Consider the following 26,939-nt stretch of genomic DNA (forward strand, 5'->3'; position numbering starts at 1 on the left):
AAAAGAACGCGCGGATTTTTGTTAATAGAATATACGCATCATTCAAGATTTCATTGTAGCCTAGAAATGGTATAACACTGGTTACAGTACATAAGAAAAGGCATGACATGAGTTAAACAGATGCTGGGTTTCATGCTAATGACAGAGTGAGGGGGGTGACGGGGAGGGGGGGGTGAACTGCTGTTAACCAAGGGTTACACAAATGCCAAAATAAAAATTCTTGCTTTTATTTGAAACAGAACTCTTGGCTCAAATCTGTGGATACATTATTCCCCTTATCCGCCTCTGTCTGTCTCTCTCTCTCTCTCTCTCTCTCTCTCTCTCTCTCTCTCTCTCTCTCTCTCTCTCTCTCTCTCTCTCTCTCTCTCTCTCTCTCTCTCTCTCTCTCTCTCTCTCTCTCTCTCTCTCTCTCTCGCTTGTGTTTCGTAGGAAGTGGAAAGCAATGTTTTGTATTCATGTCTTGTCTCTTTGGAAAAAACAGGTAATTTTAATAATCTGACCACAGAGAACAAAATTGCAATACTCCACCCCAAAGTGGCAGGAAAAACCTGATCATGTTATTTATTTGTAAAAACCCCGTCATAGAAAGTAGGAATAAAGGAAAATCTGCTCAGCAATAAAGGTAGTAACATTACATTTAATGCACATGATAAAAGAAGAAGAGAATATTTGAAGGGAAAGGTCCCAAAGGCTTCGAGAGAGAGGGTATCTGCTTCCTTTTTTTTAATAGAGGTCACTTACAGTGGAAAGCATAACTTAAATGAAAAGCTTCTTCAATGTGCTTATAACATGAGCTTTGCAGGGTCAGCCTGTGTCTTGCCCGGCCTCATCAAAAATACATAACCAGGCGGCCTAATAGTATTCCTTTGCATTCATTTTTGGACAGGGGCATGGGGGAGGGTGGGGAGAAACGAATTATGTGCATTCTCAATAAAATCAGGATTTTGCTCATTTATGCCTCCCCGCTGTTGAAGAAGAGCAAGGAATTCTATTACTAGAACAATCCATTTTTAGCCAGAGCAACGCCTTACTATTTCCACGGATATAACTAATGAACTATAGCATTATTAACAGGGCGCATTTATTTCTAAGCAGGGGGAAAATGGAAATTAAATATGATTTTGTTTACTTTGAAGTGTAGATATAATGTGCACATAACTTTAATTACAAAACAAATAGCAGAACGTCCATCTGCAAATATTGCCCTAATTTACATATGTGTGTTAGAAATATTAAAATATGTTTCAAATGATTCTCTAAATATAGATAAGAAATAACATTTTACAGTACGTGTACATGTATATACTATGTATTGAGTATATATTTAAATGTATATAAAACACAATTGGGGTGACAACAAAGAGGGAAGGGATCTGTGCAAGTGAATAATAACAACGTAAAAAAAAAAGAGTAAATCAAAATATATAAATATTATAAAAGAACAAAGAGGGCAGGTGCAGGAGTGACTAGCGGACACGAAACTATACAGGGAAATATTGGAATGGAGAGGGTAATGTAGCGAATTTGTGTCAGACACACACTGAGAAATATGACAGAGGGACAAACAAATTATATTAACAGCAAGAGGCACAAGTCAGATGAGAGGATATGTAAGCCCTCCTCCTAAATCTAGCCTGAAGAAGAGTGACCCTGCTGAGGGAAGACAGAGCGGCAGAGGTGACCCAATGCTAACCAGCCTGTTAGAACTAATAAGGTGAGCTCACGTGTAACTCGCACATTACAGCGCCAGGAAATATTCCGCGGTGGTTTTGTCCAACCTCATCTTGAAATGTGTATCTGCATCGTTGAAAAAGAACTTGCAATCGCTAAGCAAGACGAGGATTTGAGAGGAAATAATAAGAGTGTTATTAAAATGAAGTGTGTTCTCGGCTAACTTTTGCAGATGGGGCGTATTGCTTTGCATATTTACTTGTGTGTTTCGACCTCTGTAAAAACAAAAGACCTTCTCTGTATTACTATTCCCAGTGTATATGCAGGGCTCCTTGACGTTTTTCATTGTGTGATATTTACCATTTCAGGAATATTAAGTCAGGTAATAGCATTCTTGGTCATTTCATCTGAAACTATTTAGTACACTATTATTTAACAGCGTACATCTCTTCATCTGATCAGTGTTATAGTGCAAGAACTATTAGGTCAGCTGCATTGTAAAAAAAAAAAAAAGAAAGCCCAACACATTTGAATTCTATGCAAATAAACATGCCATGAGATGATATTGGTGGAAAACCATTGCCCTCTAAGGGTGAAAACATGTGTGACAGACTTTATTCTGCGCCTGCTTTTTCTGTTGAAATGTAATGCACGTCACACGATATCTGTACAGAACACACAGTAACTGCCTGACATATGGAAACAAGCATAGCTTTCTCATGGCATCTTTTTAGTACACAATCGTGTGTGGTATATTTTTTGTTTTCAACAGTGACCAACAAAAGGTGGGTTCTTTTTGTTCTCGGACTAACAGAATATAATATTAAGATTGGCTATCAAGAGCAATCCTTTCTTGTACAGATCAAATACCAAAATATATATTTTTAAAGCAATGTTTATAGTCTCTTTTTTTTTTTTTTTTTTTTTTTTTATAACACAGAGAGGTGGGTGCCGGGTTTATCGAATACAAATTATGGGTGTAATTCAATATACGGCATAGCGGTCGATCACACCGCATTCAAGTTAATGGGGGATTTCAGACCAGGTTCACTAAAGGTTGATAATGCTGCGTTAACATTTGGTGTAAAAATAAATGGGATTGTGGCGGTCGTTTTTAGAATTGCTGCCGTATTTACTAAGAATTATGTATTCATAAATGGGTTGAAATATTCATTCTCATTTGTATAGATTAAATTTGTGTTAACTCCATGACAAATACCGATGGCGGTAACGCAGTGAAATCTGCCTTAATCAGCGCTAGCAATGCAATTGTGATGGTGATGGGGCCAGGGGGGGGGCAAAGATATCCCCCTGATCTACCATAGGGTTATGTCATAGGATTTCTTACAAAACCATAGTGACAGAAAATGATTTACCCCCTTTGATGTCCAATGTATTGCAAAGTAACGCTTCCAGGCACCAAAGGAGTTAATATACCCCATAAATACCCTACAAATACAGAAATGATAACATAACTATGTGTAAATATAAAACCTTTAGTGGTTTAAGTGGCCGGCTATTCATGGGTTGACCCCTCAGGGGGTCTTCATTATGTTCTTCATTGTTTATACTATGTATTTTTGATCTTTGAGGCTGACTAGTTTTATATCCCATATGCATTTAGTGCCCATCATATACATAAGACAACATAGGCCTAACGCTGGCAGGGAGTAGGTGATACAAATTGGCAACATGTTTTGGTGTTAGCCCGATATCGTCAGGTATTGGAGTTTAATGAATAGCATGTGAATAATTAGTTAGCTGGTAATTCCTCACTTGTAGGCTCATTTGCATATACTGCCACATTGAACATAACGCTGATATATCCTCACGATAAAGAGACACTTATAGTTGCTTTGGTGAATAGGACAATATATACCACTGGCGTTAAATGCTGATAACGCACATTTTTGCATTTCTCGCCCTTTAGTGATTCCTCCTGTGACCACCAATTATACTCAAATTCTGAGTCAAGCTCGGTGTTTTGAGAAGACAAACTCATGACTGTAATTTCCTGAAATTCAGGCGATTGTTAACAAATTGTAATAATGCCTTGTAGTCCAACAAATTAATATCTCCTCTTCAAAAATGTGGAGCAAATTCAAGTAAACCTTTTTTTTGTTATATGTGTGATATATATAGACACCCCCCTTTTTTTTTAGCAATACAAAATTAATATCATCTCAGACCTGTAGGTTTAAATAACAATATAAAGGGAGAGAAATTACATCAAGAAATGTACAAATATCATTACTATTCATGTATCTTCCACCTGTTCCATATAAACCTCTCCATATCAATCATTTATGTAAAAGATATTCTAAACCTGTGTAAAATTCCCACTCTCAGCTAGGTCTCTATATTTCCCCCTATACACGTACGTAAGGTCCTATACAGGCGCTCCAAATATTGTCACTTCTCTCTTCCAAATCACTCACCTTTCTATAAGACAGGTTGTGATTTTTGCAAAAGAGCTACAGAATGGGGGTCTCATTAAAGAGGCTTAATATGTCTCAAGATTATTATTATTCTCCACCAGATTCTCTATTATTCAGGAGATATTATCTACTCATCTGGAATATGAATTTTAACATAAAGAGGCCAGTTGCCAGCTGTATTTTAGATATGTGGGAGATGCAATATAAGCATGTGAAGGCAAACAGTATAATTGCGGACATGTAACTGAGCGTATAGTACAGAGGGGGCCTTATTTTAAGCAGTGTTTTATCATATAAGCATGATGGTAATACAAATATAATACACAGGGAAGCAGGCAATACTTATTGTTACATTTTTACCAGTGATGGCCTTCCCATAAAATAGTCTTGCAACAGCCGACACGTTTTGATGACATGAGCGGTAATAGCAATGCGTGTGCCATACATTCTATGCAGGTTAGCAGTCTGCCATTGTAATGTAGTCCACCAATTGTTATTGTACTAATCAAGGTACTTCCTTCTCTCAGATTTGTGAAAACAAGAAGGGATTACATGCTGGACCGCATAGGACCATTCGCCAGAGTAATTTTTATAACCAATTTAATTAACCAATTTAACTAAAACAACAACAGAAATGGACAAAAACACGTCGCAGATTTGATGTTAAAATTGACATGTTTGTTATTGTAATTTCCCAGCACGTACTGTAGTGACATGGGCTGTTTAACATAACATTTGTTTACACTACTTGATTATTTACTGTAGAAGCTAGCAATGCAGTTCAGTATATGAAAAGAAGGCTACAAGTGATTTTACACCATATAGACCAGTGATTTCCAACCTTTTTTTGCTTAAGGAGCCCTATTATTATATTGGGAAATTCTGTACAACCCCAACCCTCTCTAATAGCGCGTCTGAGATCAGATGCATTGTAAGGGACCCCAACCCTCTCTAATAGCATGTCTGAAATCAGATGCATTGTAAGGAACCCCAACCCTCTCTAATAGCGCGTCTGAGATCAGATGCATTGCAAGGAACCCCAACCCTCTCTAATAGCGCGTCTGAGATCAGATGCATTGTAAGGGACCCCAACCCTCTCTAATAGCGCGTCTGAGATCAGATGCATTGTATGGAGCCCCAACCCTCTCTCATGGCGCATCGGAGGAGGAGAACGGAACTTCCTAAACTAATTGGTATCTCCTGATGTATATATGTCCCCTCAAAACTCCCTCCAAATAAATTAGGGAGAAATACGTGTGCTGAAAAATTAACATACCTGAGGTACCATGGGAGATATGCTAATGTCTACACAAAGTATATTTAAATGAATCATCCTAAAATATATCCTTAAGACCAATCAGTTGAAAGACCCTTGTGATGTAGGAAGTAACAGTGTCAGACCCAACAGGAGCACAAAGCTTGTTTTTAAATGATATTTTATGCTAATTTTGGTGCATTAGCTTATTAACCAGTTATAGCGTATGTGCAATTGCTGCTTTTAACAAACAATTTTGTAGATATTGTTATTCTTTCACCTCAGAACACATCCATCAGGGAGAAATAACACTAAAAGTTTTATCTTGCACATTTACTTACACCTTCATTAAACAATTGCAGGATAATTGCTATTTGTATACATTTAAGAAATGTAAACCTACAATTACTCTCAATTATAAGGGTGGCAAACATAATTGTTAAGGTAATTACTGTAACACACTCTATCAAGGGTTTCTCCTACGGCTGATCTTAAGCTTGCAGCTGGTGTAAGGATCAGAAAGCTGTCAGGCTGCGGATACAAGAAACTGAAGTTTAAGGTTGCAACATCTGTATTTAAAGCCCTTAACAAATTCAGTTCATGTCATTTAATGTGTCCTGACATCTTCCCGACTTCTGGCTAAAGACAGTAGAAGGAAGGCATTCCTTGGTCCCAATTGTAAATCCTTCTCTCTGTGGATAACTGCTCCTCTGCTGTTGTGTGTGTGTGTGTGTGTGTGTGTAATGTACATAAGCAGGGAAGTAGCAGATTTTAGAAACAGTGTTACGGATAGCTATGCCCTTCCTATCTCTAAGAAATGCAGGGCTGTGTGCGTGAGGGCCCATATTCGGTGAGGAGAGTGCCAGAGAAAGAGGAGAGTACCATTAGAAAAATAGGTTTCAGAAACATGTACTGCAGTGCAAATCTTTATTTTTCTGTATCCGGTTTTATACTGTGCCGTGCTGAAATGTCACTGACAATAAATGTATGTATGCAGCATGTATATCTTTTATTTATATTGCGCCCAGGGTGCAATCAGCGCTTTAGCAAAGAAACATTACAGTACCGGAAATTATAGTGCAATAAGTACAGCAAACTATCAGACAATAGGAAAGGAAATCCCTGCCCCGGAGAGCTTACAATCTAAGGCCTCGGTCATGCTCCCTGCTGGCGTGCTGAGGCGCGCTGAGGCGCAGGGAAAGCGGGTGCCTTCCCTGGCCTTGCGGTTGCTTACCGCACGCGCTGTCAGCGGGCCGTCAGGGGGCGGGCCGGGGGTGGGCGCGTCACTGGCCGGGGGCGGGCCAGTGACATCACGGAGCTGGTTCTCCCTCATTGGGCGAACCGCTCACGTGACCGGCCTGTCGCACCGGCAAGCGGGGGAATTTTAAATTCCCCTAAGACCTGCGCTTCCGCAAGTGCGCGGAAGCGCAGGTGAGCCCCTACTAAAGCCGCTCTAATTGCTGCTGTAGGGGCTCAGTGCTGAGCGTGAGCGCGCGTCAGCACACTTCCGCCAGCAAGCGCTAAACATGGCCAAGGCCTAAGTGGTATGTTGGGAGACTTACAGAGACAGTGGATGCGGGAAGAAGTGTTGTAGATGGCAGTGCTTGGCCACTGTGGTTGGTAGCTATTGTGTTAAGATTATGAACCATATCTAGCACTTCACATTTGAATGGGTCGTATTAACAATGAAATGGGCTGTAAGGCGTCCTATGGTTAGCACCACTTAGTAAGTATGGCCATGTGTGTTACATTGATCACATACATATTACATAGTTACATAGTCACATAGTTACATAGTTACATAGTAGATGAGGTTGAAAAAAGACACACGTCCATCAAGTTCAACCTATGCTAAATTTAGACGACAGATACTTTATCCTATATTTGTATTTACAGTATATTGATCCAGAGAAAGGGAAACAAAATCCCCCAGTGACATTTCATCCAATGATATGTCTTAAGTGGAAAAATTAATTCCTTCCTGACTCCAAATAATTGGCAATCAGATTTCTCCCTGGATCAACATCCTTCCCATGTTTACTTATTTGGTGTATCCCTGTAAACTTTTCCTTTCTAAAAAGATGTCCAACCTTTTTTTTTAACAAATCTATTGTATCTGCCATCACTGTCTCCATGGGTAATGAATTCCACACTGTAACTGCCCTTACTGTAAAGAACCTTTGTTGCTGGTGAAATCTCCTTTCCTCCAACCTAAAGGGATGGCCCCGAGTCCTTTGTACTGCCCTTAGGATGAATAGTTCTTTTGAAAGCTCCTTGTACTGTCCCCGATTATATTTGTATATATAGTTATCATATCCCCTCTTACATATGACCAATCATATGTAAATGACAAGATAAACGTTAGCTTTCTAACTTATATTTAGCTGACACATTCACTGGAAAAAAATATAACATTTTTCCTGGGATACCCCTTCCTTTTTAACCCCGCAGCGAAACTCTGATGTTTAGTTTGAGTGGCTGTATTGGTCAGTGCACTTGTAGAAGAAACCTATGGGTTTACGAATGTCCTGTGCAGTGTTTTAATTTAATCTATGAGGAACTGTTATGTTGGTCAGCTTAAAGGCATCACAACTAATGAGGTGCTGCAAATATATGTCTTCAAGCCCCCTTGCATGCAATGGCGAAGAAACGTTGCAGTCTCTTTAGGAATAAAATGCGCTTGTTTCTCTAGGTCACGGGGCGGCCAACTCCAGTCCTCAAAGGCCACCAACAGGTCAGGTTTTCAGGAGGTCCCCGCTTCAGCACAGGTGGTGCAGTCATTATGATTGTGCCACCTGTGCTGAAGCAGGGATATACTTTAGGACTGGAGTGGGCCGCCCCTGACCCAGGTAAAATGGCAATGTGGCTTTCTTCTTGCTATACTGGAAATGCAATTTTGAAAAACACATCAGACACTGGAAACCGTCAATGGTTTTCAGAAAATGATCTTGAACACTACCTTAGACACCAATCGGGAGGATACCTAATGTCCCTCTTGACATATGGAGGACATACATATACTGTCCTGATGAAATAGTCCAAAGAACATTGCTTCCACTTTATTTTTCCATTCTGATTGAAATATACAATGTAACATTTTCTGTTATTAGGGTTGCCAGACGTCCCGTACATACGAGATTATCCCTTATTGCGTTGACTTGTCCCGTGAGCCCGGAGAGGCGTGTCGGGATGCATCATTTCCCCGTATTTTTGTTCCTTGAGGTGAAACGCCTGAACTTAAAAATGACTCCAATGAAATGAGTCATCGAAACGGAATACATTTCTACTCGAGTGGAATAGTTACCCTTTTCCGATAAATGTCGCGTGATAAAATTATCAAATGATTAAAATAATAAAGTTATCACACTGCCTGGTCTCTCCTAATACCATGATATCCCCTCCGTCCCCCTCTAGGCATAACCCAGCGCGCGTCTTTCCCGGCCCCACCGAGCGCAGAGATGATAAAAATCAAAGAATATAGCAGTCACGCGGGAGATAACATTCAGCGCGAAGCGTTGGCCAATCACTCATTATGACATCACACTTTCATACTGGATTTCGGTGTCCCATATTATAAAAACTTAAATGTTGCCACCCTACCCAAGCTTCCACCGCTGTATAAAAGTTCAACAATCGGGTTTGTAACCCTGAGCAGCATGAAGTCCCATGGTCCTGAATGGCAGTTGTGGGCTAATCGCACCTTCATACTTTATTAAATAAGGGCTTAAAATAAAGGCTGCTGTGAGACATTTGTGACTACACTTTTACATTGTACATTCAAACGAACAACATCTAGACAATTTAGAGTACTTCATTGAACTTTTACTTTTAAGGAACAACTGGGTTAAAATGACCAGTGTCACAAGTGCACCTACAGTAAGTATATACTACACCAGGGGTGGCCAAGTCCAGCCCACATGAGCCACCAACAGGCCAGGTATAAGGGATATCCCTGCTTCAGCACAGGTGGCTCCTTCACTGATTGAGCCACCTGTGCTGAAGCAGGGATATCCCTTATACCTGGCCTGTTGGTGGCCCTAGGGGACTGGGGTTGGCCGCCCCTGCACTACAGTAACATGCAGATCTTTCAAAAATGTATAAAAGACAAACACTGCTGGGGTTTGGCTTTATCCCAGATTCGTAATGTGAGGAGGAGCGTACTCAAATACACAGTAACCAGAACTGAACTGAACCAAGTCCTTTGTTTCTCTTCCCTTAGTGTCCACTGGTCCCCAAATGTTCGCTTGCAGCATTGTTTGACAATGTGTCTTTTCCTGTTCCCCCTTTTATTTTTTTAGTCATGTACTATAACTCAACATAAAAAAAAACTATAGGTAACCAGTTAAAATAAATAAAAAATCAAACTGAATGCAGGTACTTTGCTGTTTAAATAACGAGGGCAGTTTAGTAAGTCAGTATTAATTCCCACTTGACATACAAAAAACAAAACATGTTTTTTTTTTTTTAAACCTTTTTTATTGTTGCCCTGCCACAATGTAAAGTTCTCTTCTACCTTCGCCGTCCTTGCAGGCGGCTTCACCGCTGGCCACAAATCACCCCTTCCCTTCCCTGACACATTTTCATCACGCTCTGCCTGCCTGATCTAAAATGGCTGCCAGGCGGGAGGGCGGAAAGAAAATATTAAAAAGACGTTATGATTGGGGAAGGCAGGAAAAAGAGAAAGATAGGGAGAGGCGGAGAGAATGTCAAAGCTCAAGCCTGGCATTTGCTTATTTAAATTCAATCATGCAGCCCCAGCCGAGCTGAGAAATAGATGACCTGCATTATGAATTTCTGATCAGACGACTGATATGTTATAAGAAGGGACGTAATCTCATTGCGAGAGTCTTTTTCTCCTAGCAAGGGCATGTGATAGCCGCCCTTCACAGGCAGCTTTTTGCTTGCCCTTTCTCTAATTCATTCGCTTTCCTTATAAAAGGGGCAGAAAACCCCAGAATAAGCATTTTCATGATGATAAATGCACAATAATGGTTCTGCCTCGGAGATGGGGATGTGCCCTAGGAAACCAGACATTGCTCACCCAGGCAACATATTTCTCCGATTTAAACCTAATGACATTTTTTCATTCCTTCGCTCTTACCACAATCATACAAATCAGAGAAAGCGTAGATTCCGCCTTCCCCTTTTTCCTTCTTGTTTTCTCCTATTTTGTCATTCTGACAATAATAAGAAGAAAGTATGTTGGTTCAAGTGTAATTTGTCATGTGTTTATAATATAATAATAATTTGAATTGTCCCAAATTCATCCAAACTACTCTCATGATTTAGTAATTATTTTATTCATTTTGGGCAGTATAAACCACTGTCTCCCATACAAATTCATAAAAGTATTTATGGCTTAAGGGCGATGAGATTTAGAGGAACTGAATTAGGTACAGGAAAACCTTACAAACTATTAGTGTATTGTTCTTTAATTGTAATATAACGAGGCTCACGCTGAGCCATAAAACCCTAAAGAAGTCCATGGAATATGGACAACACATGTCATAGCACGTGTTCCTGTGTGCGGAGTTATGCCAGCCATGTATAAGTGCCATACTTGTAGTGCCTCTTGCTGAAAAGTTGACCTAAAAGGAGGGGTGGTCTCATGGTAATACATTAACCAAGGGGGGCTCAACTCCAGTCCTCAAGACCCCCAACAGGTCGGGGTTTCGGGAAATCCCAGCTTCAGCACAGGTGGCTCAATCAGAGGCTCAGTAAAAGACTGAGCCTCTGATTGAGCCACCTGTGCTGAAGCAGGGACTTATTGAACCACCTGTGCTGCAGCAGGGACTGATTGAACTACCTGTGCTGAAGCTGGGATTGATTGAGTCACGTGTGCTGAAGCAGGGATATGCGGAGAACCTGAGCTGTTGGGGGGTGTTTGAGGACTGGAGTTGAGCCCCCCTGCATTAACCTTTGATTTGGGATAGGCTGGTTTAAAATGTTGCCTCCGTGGGCACTTACCCCGGGGCCGCCTCCTCCTGCAGCGCGCACCCTCCTCCTGGTGACGCCGCGTTTCCATCACGCGTTTCCTCTCCCCCGGCAATCAGTGGGGAAGAGAGCGGGGCCTCTGTATGCCACCCCCCGATTTTGCCACCCTAGGACCCGGCCTATCGGGCCTAACGGGAAATCCGCCACTGGTGGCAGCACTTTGGCCTAGAGAAGACCTGGACAACTTATAAAGTGAAACGGGCCAAACTGCTCAAAGGAAAGCAGATTCGGGCCGCACTTAAAATTACCCCCTCCTCCCCCCTCACAACTCTTACCTACCCCCTCACAACTCTTACCTACCCCCTCACAACCCTTATCCACAACATGCTTCCCCCACCCAGTCATATCCACAACGCAAGATGATTCATGAGCCACTGATTGAGCCACCTGTGCTGAAGCCGGGATATCCTGAAAACCTGACCTGTTGGTGGGGTCTTGAGGACTGGAGTTGAGTCCCACCCTGATCTAGAACACTGTCTCATATTCATGTTCATTTGAAAAGTTAAACAGCTAAATATGTCGGCACAAGTCACCCTCCTCGATGTATGAAACGATGATGTTTTTTGATTAATTGCTGTAAAGCTCATTTCATTCCATTTTTTTTGCAGAATGAATTGTAATGCTTTTCCTGAGTTTTGATCTGGTGACTGGAAACACGACGCAAAGCTTCTGTACACATAAATTAAGAGAGATCCTTATTCCCAGAAAAATTGAGTCATCGTAACAATGCGAGGACTGTGGGCAAAGAACTGCAAATGCAATAATTGGTTAAAGGCTTCGAAAACTTTTAAAAAGTTTCACAAATGAGCATGAAATGGAAGAAGTGAAAGAAAGTGAGGTCTCACACACTATGACATTCTTCTATTAGCCTGTATGGTCCATAACTTTTTACTAGCTTTTATAATGGAAAACATTAGTGGCATCAATTGTAATACCACATAATAGCTTTTAAGTAAAATTGTTTTTTGAAGTAAAGGATTTTTGTCTTGTGTAATTGGGCTGACATTTCTTTTAAGAGTCTTAGGGTTACTTTATGGCAGTTTTTTTTTTTGCTTTTTAGTACTGCTGTTTTTTGTTTGAACTTTACATAACAACGTTGCAATGCAAACACACACAGGGGTACAATTGACAGCACCCATTTAATACACTGAAGACTTCTTCCACATGTTAGCAGGGGGAAGATTGCTTCACCGCATATTAAGTAGGGGCCCCTGGTTTTTTTACTTAAAGCTGCAGTCCAGGCTGCCTTTTAAATTAAAAAGAAAATCCATTCAATATGTGCATCAATGCAATCCACACAATAAGTAATTAGCTAAGTTGCCGATCGATCCATTTTCCTTTGATCGATCAGCGAAGATTCGGCTTGGGGGGGGGTTCACTAAAATGCTGTCAGTGCAGCAGAAGAAGATCAAAGATGCCAAGTTCTGTGGGGAAGATCATGTGACCAGGTAGTCACAAGATACAATTGGTGCACTGCTAGAGAGAGGGCAGGGCTCAAAAAGGGGTGTGCCCGAGCCTGTTTCAGAAGAGGAAGGGGATGTGACTTTGTAAATGGTTGCTATAGGAACAAAAAATGCTTGTTACATTATAATACATTAAAAATGTCTTCAAAAATTGTTGTTTTTTTTAAATGCTAGAAGTATTTTCTCATACTATGGAACTGATTTATTTAAAAAAAAACACATGTAGGATATTGCTTTATCTGCAGCTTCAATAATAACAGTTCAACACATTGACTACAAGATTTCCAATATTCTTTCATTTTTTCACAAGGGTCATCCTACTAGCATAGGAAAGGTACAGAATACGGTCAGATGTATGCCTGTTTTTATTTGAACAAAGAGACAGAGAGCGCACGCCCCATAGTGTAACACTGCAACATTTAATATGGGGAAGGAAAGGTGGGGGGATTAAAAACACTCACAATGTACAAGTAAAAATAGAGCAGTATGTGATATATAATCACCACCAAGGCAGGTAACGTCTTGTATCAAGTAAGCAGTCCAACAACGACTGGAACCAGGCTCCCGACAGCGTTGATCCCTCGGGTTCACTTGAAATCCTCCATTCAATGTGGTATCAGAGCTGGCCTCAATATTACACCGTGCACTCCCCGGCCGTAAAGGATGCACGCAGCGTGATGACGTAGTGTCGTAAGGTACGTCCCTGACGCGTTTCGTGTCGAATCCATGATTCCGGTTATACTACGGCTGACTCTAAGGGCGGAATCTCTGTTAATTGAGTTACCAATCATGATCGAGGCACTTTGGTATACAAACATTGCCATACTGTTCAGGGACATTCCCTTTGATAAAGTTGCTTTTGTTGCGACGAAACGCGTCAGGGACGTACCTTGCGACACTACGTCATCACGCTGCGTGCATCCTTTACGGCCGGGGAGTGCACGGTGTAATATTGAGGCCAGCTCTGATACCACATTGAATGGAGGATTTCAAGTGAACCCGAGGAATCAACGCTGTCGGGAGCCTGGTTCCAGTCGTTGTTGGACTGCTTACTTGATACAAGACGTTACCTGCCTTGGTGGTGATTATATATCACATACTGCTCTATTTTTACTTGTACATTGTGAGTGTTTTTAATCCCCCCACCTTTCCTTCCCCATATTAAATGTTACAGTGTTACACTATGGGGCGTGCGCTCTCTGTCTCTTTGTTCTTATAGATTTTGCTGTGGAACTGGTTCTTCCATTTGAGAGCTGCCGTGGACCCCTGAATCCTGTACATTGTCCTGTTGTCATCTTTCAGGACTTACCTTAGGGTTTGGACATTGGACTTGGAATTTTTCACGTTATTATTACTGTTTAATTGGTTGTTTTTTCTAGTGTGCAATTATTTCACTATTAATGGTTTTATTTGTAATCTATAGGTATTTTGAATCATTTTTCATTTTCATATATATATTTATTGTTATAAGATTGGCGCTTCTTTAATCACTTTCTGTTTTTATTTGTATATATATAATATAACATGATATAACAAATATAATCACACATGTTTCTCTTTTTATATTTAGCTGTTATGCAGTTAGAATGTTTGCACATTTGCAAATAACTCAATGCATGTTTAAACATAAGAATGAAGCATAAGAATGAAGCATTTTATTAAAGATACACCGAGAATGGACTAGATACAGGGGTTGCCAACTCCAGTCATCAAGGGATACCAACAGAGATATCCCTGCTTCAGCACAGGTGGCTCAATCAGCTGAGCCACCTGTGCTAAAGCAGGGATATCCGTAAAACCTTGCCTGTTGGAGGCCCTTGAGGACTGGAGTTGGCCGCCCCTGGACTAGAAGACAGTGGAAATCCCGTGAGATCTGCGCACGCGAGTATCCTGGGAGAATTGCAGAAAAGGCCGGGCTACATTTTGCACATGTGGAGAATTGTTGTAATGTATTTTTGTTAATTTCTGCCTTGTTATTTTGCAATTGTAAATAAAATGAAAAAGAAAAGAAAAGAGAATGTGCGTTTGCTTACAGTTCTTACAGTCCCAAATCCAACTTTCTTGTTGGTTGAAATTCGGGGCGGGAAAAATAAAACAACTGCCCCTCCCCTATATTTTATATTTATGCATTATCTTGTTGTACTAAACCTCCGTCCGATTAACCCAGAACCGGACTGAGTCTGTAATACCACCAGGGAATATGGACCAGTGAAGATTGCGCCCCCCCCAATTGTGCTGCTCCATGAGCCCACCTAGTTTGCCTAATGGTTAAAGCGTGCCTGGCACCTGGGGTGGTATCTACCCTTTATGGTGAGTGCCCCGTCTATTCTCCTGCTTAAAACATATTTAACCATCTACACCAGTGATTCCCAGCCAGGGTCCCGTGGAACCCTGGGGCTCCTTGAAGCAGTCTCAGGGGTTCCTCCTATGGACCACAGACCCCCACTCCCTGGGGGTAGGGTTTTTTTGGTATGTATTTTGTAGGGTGGATTGAGAGAGAGTGGGGTAATTGACGGAAGGTAGGGGCGAGTGAGAGAAGAGAGGGGGGCGGGAGGGAGTGAGCGTGGAAAAGAGGGAGTAAGAGTGAGACGCTAGGGATAAATACATGCGAGGCGGGAGGGGGGGGAGAGATAGTGAGACGGAGGGGAGAGAAACGCATGGGTAACGGGTGGGAAATAGAGGTGGCTCGTGAGATGTAAAATGTTGTGACTGACCCCTGTCGAACCTATTATGTGTCAGCCAGATAAGGGGTCCCCGAGATTTTTCGAAATACTTCAAGGGTTCCTCCAAACAAAAAAGGTTGGGAATCACTTATCTACACCAATAGTCACCTAAGAACGGGATATAACCTGGAGATTATTGCCTTGCTTTGTGTAGATTATTACTTTACTAAACATTTAATCCACTAACAACTTTTCTTTCTCAAGGGTACATTAAAGGTGTAGTCCCACATATTCACATTTTTGTTAAAAACCCTTTTTGCTGTATGTTGTCTGCAATGATCCCCTCTTTACATACTGCCCTCTGGATATTTTAAACATCATTTGGCTACTTAAAATATTGGCCATTTTCTCTTCTTGAAGCAGTGCCTACTACAGAATTGTTTCCCTTTTCCCCCCAAATAAGAGCCCTATGACGGTAATATGACTAACTAATGAGCATATCAATGGATGAGCTGCAATGTCACTATGTACCCGACTCACACAGAAGTTAGAGGAACTTGAAAAGAAGCCGGAGGCTGCTCCTGAAACAGACATGTGCTTATGTTAGGCCAGTGGTCTCCAAACTCAGTCCTCAACAGCCGCCAACAGACCAGCTTTTATGGATATCCCTGTTTCAGCACAGGTGGCTCAATCAGTGGCTCAGTCAAAGACAGAGCCACTGATTGAGCCACCTGTGCTGAAACAGGGATATCCATAAAAGCTGGCCTGTTGGTGGCTCTTGAGCACTGAGTTTGGTGACCCCTGTGTTAGGCGACCAAGACCAGTGATTGCCATCAGTAGAGCGGCAGAAAGAATGAAAATAAGAGGTGCATCTAAACACAAAAGCAGGAACATTTACCCCTCGGGAAATGAAGGTTCTGCATTGTATCATTCCATTCCTCCCGCAAAAGCTCATTACCAGTGGACAAAACGGGACGTATTTACATATAGACCTTTGCACCGTATGCCAGCCCTCGCTGTCTGCAAATTCCAATCACCCTCAATAATAATATCCATTGCAGAAGATTCGCTTTGACTGAGTATGTCAACAAACTTGAATTGGTGCGTTCAAATCATTATTTTTTTCACAGACAGAATGTATGATTATATGGGCATTATCTTCAAGTAAACCTACATTAAATGTAAATTATTTCATAAAAAATGCTCTGTTTAATATATATATATATATATATATATATATATATATATATATATATATATATATAGTATAAACTGTTTCAACACTGCTTAACTTGGCTTTTTGTACAATTATTGTAACCTCTTGTGTTTCCGAGATGCCCACTTGCTGTTGATTCAGCACAAAGCCAAACTTCATGTGCATACTTCTTTGAGTGGAAAAGATGAACGATAGAATGCGGTTTATTAACCCTTTGGATACCGCACAGAACCCCAGCAAGCTCTTTTTGGGAACCCCTGAGCCCCCTTTGGATACCGTCAGGCATAACCACTACGTCATTGGGTCTGGCACTCCAGCAGAGGTAAATGAGAATTTTCACAGGTACAGTAGTGTTAGGACCTGCATACTTGTCATGCCTTGACGTGGCTTGCAGGCTTATAATGCTTTGGTTTAACTAAATTACCCTTACTCAAGAGAATATTGAAGTATTTCACTATGTATTTTTGTCCCATTGGATGCAGCACTGGGCTTTTCTGTCTTTTGTTGTATACATTTGGCCACGCTCAGTAGCGCTCCTTTTAACACTAATATATATATATATTATTACATATATATGATGTGGTGGGTTTTGGGGTTTCTGAGCTTGCTGGGGTTGTGTGCTTATTAACTCCAGGGGTTACGTCATGCCTGCAGAGTGCTTGTCTTCTAGGGGAGATCACGTTCTGCGTTTCTGTGGATCGCAGGACGCAAAGTGCACTGCGGGGTAACGGAAAAAGGTTTCCTCCTCTTTCGTTTCCGGGTTAAGGTACGCCACGATTACCTGAACGCTACGATCGTGGTTTGCCGGAGGGCCCATGGTTAAAAAAGTCTTGGGTGCAAAATCGATATACTTGGGTATTATATGTCTTTAGTAAAAATGTCCTATTACAGCAAAGGAATGTGTCCTTTGAAAAATCTGGTGATGTTTTCCCCAAGGGAAATATTTATATATAAGCACTTTAGCTATCTTGTAAATAAGAATAAACACAAGGAGATGATGTATCAGGAAGACTCAAATAACAGCATGCAGCATTTAAGTAATTAACTAGTCTATCCCTTGGTGCACCATTTCCAATCTAGCGCATACATCTTCCACAGGTTCCTAAACAGACAAGGTTAAGACCAGCTCAGATACTGTGCTAGAAGTGACACATAAAAAAGGGGAGACAAATGACAACAAGGCCCATTAAAATGGACATAAACCAGCAGTTAAGACTCCCTGCTATTTTCAATTATGCATGGTGAAAAATATTATACAACATTTGATGTAGACCACAGAGCTGGCACACTTTTGCCAACATGAAATCTCTATCCGGATCAACATTCTCCATCATTACTCAAGGAAACAGGGGCCCCTTTCCAGTATTCTAAATGGGTCTCAGTTGCAATTCTGGGAGAAACTGAAGTTGGACTATATTTTATGAGATCATTTATATGAAATTAAAGAGAGTGGGGAGGAGAGGGGGAGGAAGTTCACTCATTCCCCCTTTTTCTTGGGGGGGAGGTTATTGTTCATGGTTTTAACATGTTCAAGTATTATGTATTATGTTGATACTGTGACAACTCATTTTTTTTTTTAAATAAATTTATTAATGAAATTATCTACCAATATCCACTTGAAGGATGCTTGCAAGATCAGAGCCTTTCTGGCTGTTACAAGGAAATAGCAGTTATAACCATTGACAGTAAAAAGAACTATTGTAAAAATAAATGATACTGTATATATAATATACAAGGCTTTCGCTAGAAGCTCAGATAGAACTACAGGTATGAATAGGATATAGCAGTGATCCCAAAGTCTCTGTGACCTGGGCTTATTTATAAAGGGGCTTATGTACTAAGAATATATAATATATATATTTTTTTTATTGCCAGTCAAAATGTCGATGTTAAAAAGTAACACAAACACTTTACAAAATGTGCATTGTACAGTATGTATAAGACTTTGTGACGCTTAATTTGTCTTTTAAATGATTTTTGACGCATCGCTTCATGTTGAATACCTGGTTGATACAATTGAAACTAAAACAGAATTATGTGTATTTTTTTATTGATAACTAGTGTTAGTAAATATAAATTATTAGTGTAACACAAGGGTGGAAATATCCCGGGCCACCCCTAAAATGTAGCCCCTGGCGCCTGTGCTAAACGAAAATATAGGTCTTTAGCTTCCATTCCCGATGCTGCTTTGTGGGTGCGTTGACAAATCAGTCGCCGCCACGCTGCTTAGTGTGGCGTTCGGGGGGGGAGAGCGGGTGGCTGAGGAGTGGAAGAGCTGGGGGTGAGAGCGAGTCAGAGCAATCCATGCCTGCCCCTTCTCTCATATCACACTGCAGTAGGGGAAGGGGGAAAGGAATGTGTGCCTGTGTGGTTGTGTGAGTGTCAGCGTGTGTTTGTGTGCCTGCATGTCTCAGCGTGTCACAGGAACACATACACAGAGCCACCAACGGGTGAGGAGCCGAACGTGCCTCCACCCGCCGCTTAATGCTGGCTCCTAAAAATTCTGGCTGGCTTCTAATTTATATTTTTGTCCACCCGTGTAATATTTTTCATTACAGTATAGCCATACTGTTAAAATACATTGTTATAATGGAAGATTCCTGCTGCGTCAAATAGATTTTTTGGGTTGATACATATTTTAGGCTAACACTATTACCAATCATGTTAGGGTTAATGTTATTTTGAACTTGGTGGGCGATTTTGACGCACTTTCTATTTTTTGGGGGGGGGGAGCAAACAAACATTTTTTTTTAGTACTTCAAATTAACTTCTCTATGACTAGGGAAGCCCAATTTTGTTTTTTTACGCTGTTATCGGAGGAATGCGCACACAAGCACTGTTAAACACGGGGTTTCCATGCACCAAGCGTGCGCCAAAAAAGCTGTTTGCCGCATTTGCACAAGGAGCCACAAACCTTAATAGAAAATAATAATGGCTGCAATATAAGAGAGCCGCCGGAGAATGTCACACTGATGTTTGTAATGAGGTAAAGTAATGCCAATTTGTAAAGAAAACATTTTTTGATTGCGTAAGCTGCCCTTCACCTTTACAACATTAGGTGTATATAAAACTAGTTTGTTTATTATTATTAGTTTATTATTATTAGTTTATTATTATTATTATTTAGTCGGCCCCTATGTGATTACATGCTTACTTCAGAAACTGGGGAAAAAAAGAAAACGGATTGTCATGTGTATACACCGGAGAAAGATATTGCATTAGGCGGCTTTATACTTTGTTACCCAATATAGCATATGTATTGCTGTGTGTATGAAGGCTTATGCTAAGAGCAGTAGAGCAAAGGGAGGTGGATGGTGGTTTCTACAAACAGGACCCAATTGGAATATTTTTTTCTGCGGCAGCAAGGCAGACAGAATGCCTGGCCTGGACTCGCCTGGCCTGGACTATACTCTCCTGGACTGGCCTGGACTGTCCACCTCGTACCCAACAAAGGAGAGGCTTCAGCCTTGCACATTGTATTTGAATGCCGTGTTTTTTTAAATACTGTAGTACAAGAAAAGTAAAATATATCATTTCAACTTTGTATATTCTTAGCAGAGTTTTGATATTGTGTGTTTGACCCAACATTGTAAAAGATGATCAAAAATAGGACTTTGCATAAGTCTGTGTTCAGGGGCATTTTATTGTAGAAGAAAAAAAAACGTTCACTTTTTAAAGGACGAAGACTGAGCCCCCTGCGCTGACACAGGGATATTTTTATTTATTTATTTATAAAAATATTTTACCAGGAAGTAATACATTGAGAGTTACCTCTCTATTTTTCAAGTATGTCCTGGACACAGTGTTATAAAAAATACATAAAACCTGGCCTGTTTGTGTCCCTTGATGATTGGGTTTGGTATAAATAAATACATTTTGGCATATTTATTAAGGTTCCCATGCAATTAATGGGCGCAATTATCTGCAAATTGGTCTAAACAGCTAATTGTAGGTGTGTGGCTGTCCAGGGTAAGAAATTATGTTTATTATAAGCTTTGCTCCATGAATAAACTGCACTTTAATGTAAACATGCAAAGCCACTTTCTGCTTGTAAGCATGCATTTCCTAGTTGTCGGTACGGGTGAGTCAAGTCAATGGGAGTTAACGCTAGAAAGGGTGTAATAATCCATACCAGCACTTGATGCATCTGCCCCTGAATGTATTATGTGCATGGTATTTAAAAAATCCATGTATACAAATAGGGCATCTTCAGAATTTCTTCAGGAGATGGGGTATACACACTAACCCAAACAGAAGAATTTGTAGCTGCATTAAAGAACTATATAAATAAGCAAACAGTGCTGAATCTCAACATAATGTAGTAGGTTACGACTATAACACGTATTGCCAGATACACTAAACTGCACAAAGCGGTTCTGCTTGTGTTACTGCCACTGAAATGAGTAGTATTAGCGCGAGGAAAAGCACTTGTAATATTTAATGCATCCACCTGCAAGATGTTTCACGGATTCATTTGAATTCTGTGGGGTTTTGTTATACTGTAGTCCAGGGGCGGGCAACCCCAGCACTCAAGGGCCACCAACAGCTCAGCTAGTCAGGATATCCCTGCTTCAGCAAAGGTGGCTCAGTCTTCGACTGCATCACCTGTGCTGAAGCAGGGATACCCTGAAAACCTGACCTGTTGGTGGCCCTTGAGGGCTGGAGTTGCCCACCCCTGCTGTAGTACTATAAAGTAAAAACTGCAATAAGTTTATCAAATAAACGATACATATCCAGGCATTAAATTTTTCAAAGTCTCTGTTGATGGATCTTTAAAACCTTTATTGTCCCCCAATATTGTTCAACATTTTGCACAGCACATACGGAATCACATATACTGTACACTGATACATCAACAGCAGAATGTATTTGAGAAACGGGCAGAATAATAGGTACCCTTCATCTCATGGATACTGCAGATCAAGCACAAAAGGGAGGTTTTTGTACAAAATGTATTTTCTTCTGAGTAATGTTACTAGAATAATAACATACTGTACTTTGCCATGCAATTGCAGAATATAGTAGCGTGTCCCTTTGTTCTGTTGTATAATTAAGCTTACTTTTGCCTATATCGTTCCCAGAATCTTTTTATCTGAAGTTGCAGCAGTGCCTTAGCTTTCATCTCAATGGAGGATTATCATTCTTTCCCACTGGTTGGTATTTTGTTTATTAGCCCGCTGCTTTACCAGTTTATTCATTTTAATCTCTAAAGATTGGTCAGCAAAACCCCCAGAATACACAACTTTCAGATTTTTTTTATTTTCTTTCTGCCCTTTTTCATAGCATGATGTGCGCTTTGGAGGCTTCCAGTGTTATAATTTTAATTATAAGTATATATGTAATTTCGGTTTAGAATCAAATGTACTACAGGGCACTTTAATGGAAGCAGACTGCCCTCTGCAGGCGAAAAATAAAACACCCAGACAGAGCACAGTTTAACCAAGCCCAAGGTGGCTCATATTACTGATAAATATTATTATTAAGATATATCATGGAACCTAGTAATATTATTTGAATGTTCAAACAGAAGACCAAGGGCCTCATGCAGAGAGCAGCGAATTTAAAAATTGGAGAGTTTCAGAAAAAGTAGCTTTAATGGAGAGTTTTATTCTCCATATGCAGAAATGGGCGAAATCCGCTATTTTTAGCATTACTGCATGTGGAGAATTGTAAAGGAGGAGATTCGCGCAGCTGAAAGGGGGAAAAAAAATCGCGCTTTTTTTTTTTTTCCCCTATAGCCGGCGAGCTCCTGCTTCTTGCCAACTTTAGTTGGCGGAGAAAATTGACGAAAATCGCGCCAAAAACAGCCGCTAGATGGCGAGCGCGCCTTTCTGAATTCGGCTATTTTTCAGACTGGCGAGATGTAGTTTCTCGCCAGCCGCGCGGCGAAATTTTGAAATAGAAAAAAAAAATGGCGCGTTTTCCCTAACTCGCCATTTTCAGCTGTTTTTAGCGCGATTTTCTCCTAAAAATGGCGAGATTGCAAATAGCGCTGCTCTCTGCATGAGGCCCCAAATGTTTTACAATTAACAGCTATATAAAATCTATCAATAGTAATTTTAACAGCCGTTCCAAAGGGAAATAGTCTGTTAAAGGAGAAATCCAAGTAATTCCCTATATTGTTTTGTTTTTTAAATAAATCAATTCTGTAGTGTTAGATAATACTTGCTACATTTTTTTAAATTCACCTCTTAATGCCATTTTAATGAGTTTTAATATAGTGAGCACCGTTTGATTTCTATGGCAGGTTTTAGCCCACCTCCCCAGCAGTGCAAGATCTTTGCAACACTTGCCTGTTTGTGATCATTTGAGCTGCAAACTGTAACAATAGATAATGTTACCGTAGTAATATAAGGATACATTGTAGCTGCTGAGTTACACGGACCGAAGGATTGATTTGAAACTGAAAGGCGGCCATTTAGTGAACCCTGCCAAGCAGAATCTTTGCTGATCGATCACGAGAGAACAAATCGTTCGGCAGCTTAGGTAATTCGTTTTCAATAAAGGTAATCAAAGGCTACACATAATATGTATATTTTTTTTCTTTTAAAAAGTGGTGTGCAGACTGCCTCTAAACACCAGCTCCTGCCCGATATGACTATAAACATGAATGTAATAGTCATAAAAATAGTGACCATGCAGCTGCAAATTCAGCAAAGTAACAATGCAGGCTTTGCCAATACCCAGCCTTTCACACCAGCACAGATAGCAGGCTGCAAATTCAGCAAAGTAACAATGCAGGCTTTGCCAATACCCAGCCTTTCACACCAGCACAGATAGCAGGCTGAAATAATGCTGCATGCCCTTTTACTTTAAACTAATAATAGTAATAATAAGGAGGAGATTGCAGATCCCGTGAACGTCATTTCTCTAATGCATGAGAAGATGTTACAGTTACAAATGTAAAGTGTTTCACGACATGCTTGTACACAAGGAGCAGGTTACGCAGAATATGCCGGTTCCTTGAACCTCAATGCTGTTGTCGGTGAAAAAGCATGTTCCATAGTGCATGGGTGGCCAACTCCAGTCCCCAAGGGCCACCAACAGGTCCGGTTTTAAGGATATCCCTGCAGGAATATCCCTTAGACCTGGCCAGTTGGTTGCCCTTGGGGACTGGAGTTAGCCACCCGTGCTCATAGAGCAAACATCTGAGATTTTGCCAAGCAGCGAAAGAGAACGCTTTTCTGTAGGTTCTTGACATTTCCCCCATTAACTGTACAGCTTCTGGTAACCTCGTAATGACAGACCTTTTTTGAGACTACCAGAACGGTATGGGGTCTGATGAGGATCTCATTCTTCACACCACTCTTATAAATTGCTTTCCCCATTAATTGTTTCCATGGAAACACTGTATTTGGCTGATAAGGGGCGTCTTGTTTTTTTAATGGAATTCTTTATAATAAATTGCTGACTGTGGGGCAGGCAAGATAAATCCTTCAGCAATGTATCACCATACCACTTGATTTGCTTTTTGCTACTTTGTATTTTCTATACGTTAAAAAAATATGCATCTTTACTATTTATTAACTATGTACTAATAACAGCTACAATAAGAGTGTTGCTATTGAAAGTGGATTATTAAAGTGGCAGCACAATTGCAGGGTTAAGCAGTTATCTTCTAAGAACTAGTGACAAAATTGTACAACAGTCATTTTGCAGCCAAGAGCTGCTTTGCACTACAAAATTATAACCATGTTAATTAAACAACCCTGTATAAATACAGTCAAACATGCAATAGGAAATTAATTGGGAACAGAAAACACAACCTTCACTAATTAAAGTGCGAACAGAAGCATAACTAATTAAAGTAAATAAATAATTACAAATTTGACAATTAACTAGAATGCACTTTGTAGCTGGGAGACCATTCGTTGGGGGACCACGACAGCAAAACATTTAACATGTTGTACTTCATCATTTATTATCGCGCAAATCAGCCGCATAACCCTAACGCGTCTGTCATACAGGGGGGGGGCGAACTTAATAGGGAAACAATGAAAACAGCAACCCGCTCCTAGTCCAGTGTCATTCAGTTACAAAAGAAATACAGACACAAACGCTGATGTGTTTTTATAGACATTTACATATATGTAATGTCTACACAATGTGCCTCTACAGTACACCCGTGTCTGCATGCACACGTGTGCAGATCAAATGCTTGCAATGAAACTGACACGATTTAAAGAGGCATCGTTCAGCAACTTGTAATAAATCAACGCTCGCCTGAAACAAGTACTCTGAAGTATCCTTCAACAGAACAAAACTTTTAGGGTCAGATCCACAAAGGTCCGTTATTGACTTAACGAGGAGCTAGCCTAAGTGAACGCCTTGTTAAGCATTAATGTATTTTAGCTCACTGAGTGATATTTGCGGATGGAATGGGTATTGCGTTACAATAACAGACAATGATATGTAAAAGAGGCGTCCCCCTAACAACGCACATCCGCAAAGGTCTGTAAAAGTTAACACATGGATTTAACCTGACGTTAGTTAGGTCGTCGCTGAAGGTCGTGTTACTCCCCTCCAGATCCTGAAATATGGGTCTTGCTGGGGAGGAGAGAGATTGGTCTATAATTAGCTTTGTGGATATGCGTTAACCTCAGGGAAAACAACAGCCGTTAATGATTCTGATAAAGGCCAGCCATGAGTTAATGAACACCTGGGGCTCTGGGGCTTAGAGTGCAGATTAGGACCTATGCTGTTTGAATGCCCAGCTACTGGGAAATGGCCATTGCAAGCTCTGTCTTGGTAATGGAGTTGCCAGGTTACAAGGTAGCACCTTTGCAGTGTAACATAACATAAATGTGATAATATTAACAGGTTAGCTCTGTGTCACTTTGGCCCATAACCACAAAGCTCCATGAAATCACTTTACGAGACGTAAACCTAACTTAACTGAAACCCACAGCTTCAAACATAGGTTTGAAGCAGGGGGTCTCCGGAGCTGAATCCCATTCATTTCATCTCCGGGGATCCCCCTGCTTCCCAAAATACAGACCTCCGAAGTGGGTGCCCGTATCTCGGCAAAGTTTAAAGCCACCGGTGACGTGGGCCAATAGGAAGCTGAACCTGATGACGTCACGGCTTCCTATTGGCCCGCAGTACCCAAGAGCTCTGAAAAGCGGCCATTATGTGATCCTTGCAAGCCAAGCCGGAGTGGCTACCGGCACCGCCTTCGGACTAATGGTGCATCTTCAAAGGACAATAAGGCTGGGTCCATGGTGAGCTCACGCTCACGACCGTGCACATGACGTCACCCGCGTTTTAGCTGCAGTGATTTGTGGCCTGGGTAAATGCGATGGGGAGGCATGTCGGGGCCGTGGCCGTGACATCACGGAGCTGGATCGCCCTCATTGGGCGAACCGTTCACGTGACCTGGCCGTCACGCCGCAGACTCAAATTAATCTGATTCTTCGCGCACCGCACGCCCCATCGTGCTTGCGCATGCGCTGTCTATGGCCGTGATCATTGCCTTAAGGTCACTGTGATTGCTCCGCGCGATCTCGACGACTGTGGACGCGGCCTTACATAACATTAAGTCATGTTTTCTCCTGTAAAGACCATTGTGCTAACTATGACATAATCATATAAATAACAAATAATACAAATGACATGTGGCCATGCCTGGTTAGGCTACTAATCTACCCTGCCTGACATGTAAATCCTGGTATCAGTGCAGGCAGTGTTAGGCCCAATCCAAGGTTTTCCCCACCAGCAAGCAGCTCCCTTGAGTGACAGGGTAGGAGGCAGGCTAAGGCCGTGTTCTGCCCAATAAGAGACTCAGACCTTGGACCCTTCTGGCCATCTTTTATTCCCTCCCCTAGGGGAGTGGGACTGATACCTCTGACTCTAATAGGGAGTCAGGGAAGAGCTAGGACCACCTTTGCTGCCCATGGCCGGGGGAGCGAGTCCAGGGACCATCCGGTGGCCGGAGGCCTAAGGTATCCAGTGTATGCTGTTATATGCTGTGTGAAGAATAAAGACAGCTGCTGTTATAAAATATACTCCTGCCCCTGAGTGCAATCTATCAGGGCAGTATCGGTGAGTTCTCCTGCAGGGATTGTCTCCACATCCCTGGAGCCTGCAAGAGATGGAGGCGCTGACACCAGAGTAAGAAAGAACCACCATCTACCCCAGAATCCTGGCTGATGTCCCCACTACCATCGGCGGACCCCTCTGTATCCTGTAAGCCAGCAGGTACCAGCACTACACACCTGGTAGCAGGGCAAATCTCCCAGA

At 41.3% G+C, this 26,939-nt stretch overlaps 1 long non-coding RNA gene across 1 annotated transcript in view; it reads right to left on the bottom strand.

The window, feature by feature from the left end:
* Nucleotides 1-26,939, bottom strand: part of LOC142470218 (uncharacterized) — a 126,199-nt gene that overhangs the window by 6,228 nt on the left and 93,032 nt on the right. The window lies entirely within an intron of this gene.

The sequence above is a fragment of the Ascaphus truei genome, chromosome 19 (genome assembly GCF_040206685.1).
Source record: "Ascaphus truei isolate aAscTru1 chromosome 19, aAscTru1.hap1, whole genome shotgun sequence".
NCBI lineage: Eukaryota > Metazoa > Chordata > Amphibia > Anura > Ascaphidae > Ascaphus > Ascaphus truei.